The sequence below is a fragment of the Chinchilla lanigera genome, unplaced genomic scaffold, assembly GCF_000276665.1.
Source record: "Chinchilla lanigera isolate Chin_1 unplaced genomic scaffold, ChiLan1.0 scaffold00045, whole genome shotgun sequence".
Classification (NCBI taxonomy): domain Eukaryota; kingdom Metazoa; phylum Chordata; class Mammalia; order Rodentia; family Chinchillidae; genus Chinchilla; species Chinchilla lanigera.
In genome coordinates, this window is record NW_004955446.1 from 10,843,129 (window position 1) to 10,844,426 (window position 1,298).

The following is a 1,298-nucleotide window of genomic DNA, read 5'->3' on the forward strand; positions in this document are numbered from 1 at the left end:
TGTGAGAAAAGAGAAGTAAATATAAAATCAAAGAAGTTGCTGGGTATGTGGCACACACGTGTAATCCTAGGCTGAGGCAGAAGGATCTCTAGTTCAAGGCTATCTTGGGCAATTTAGCAAAACCCTGTATCAATAAGTAAGATGTAGTTCACAGGTAGAGTAACCCTGGGTTCAATCTCCAATATTTTAAAAAATAAAAATAAAATAAAAGAGGTTTTTAAAAAGCTTACGTCAGAGTCAGTCACACTGGGCTGAGTGCTACATAATATAATACACTTTTAAAAATATGAATGAAGAACCCAAAAGAACTAAATGATGGGAAAGAGGCTATGAGAGACCTTGGGAAATTCTTAAAGAAGATGAATCTGGCTCACAGAAAGCTACATTAGAAGACACTCTTTTCAAGGCTAACAGAAAAAAGTGTGCCACCTTTATGTGGTGGTAGATGGATCGAGGACAATGGAAGACCAAGATTTAAAACCTAGTAGATTGATACGTACATTAAAGTTGTTAGAGTACTTTGTAGAAGAGGATTTTGATCAAAATCCCAGCAGTCAGATTGGAATAATTGTAACCAAAAGAGTTGAAAAACTGGCTGAATTCTCGGGAAACCCAAGGAAACACATAACATCTTTGAGGAACACTGTAGATACGACCTGTCATGGAGAACCATCCCTATAATTCCTTGGGCATGGCCACACAGTCTCTAAAACACATGCCTGCACATACAAGCAGAGAAGTCCTCATCATCTTCAGCAGCCCTACCACTTGTGATCCATCCAATTTGTAAGATCTAAGTATGACCCCCAAAACAGCTAAAATCACAGTATCTGCCACTGGGGTATCTGCAGAAGTTTAGATTTGCACTACACTTCTCAGGAAACCAGTGGATTTCCTCAGTGTACCACTGCTGCTTTGCCTAATCCAGACGCAAAACCTTCTTTCAGCATGCGCACCTGGATAACAGTTCGGAGTCAGGGCTTACCTTAGGAGCCTGTTTCTGCCCACAGTGTTGGGCAATGTACTGTGAGTTTCCCGTTGAATATAAAATACCTGGTCTTACTTCTGTCTCTGTTCCCTTCTTGGCACAGTCTTACCATCATTTGTTTCCTTTGGATGCTTTTCCAGAAATTCCCCAAGAAGAATACAAAGGAGAAAGATTTTGTCATGGATGTCAGGGGCAACTGAGGGACCAACATGTCTTTTTTCCCACTGTGTGTCAGACTGTGTTCTATATAGGCCAGGATGTTTCTGTCCATGCCTCCCTCCGCTGTTGTCTTGGCTGTCTTTATAAGATT

General features: G+C 40.9%; 1 pseudogene; it reads left to right on the plus strand.

The window, feature by feature from the left end:
• The first annotated feature begins 286 nt into the window (after positions 1-286).
• On the plus strand, positions 287-964 carry LOC102012813 (annotated as a pseudogene).
• The last annotated feature ends 334 nt before the right edge of the window (positions 965-1,298 follow it).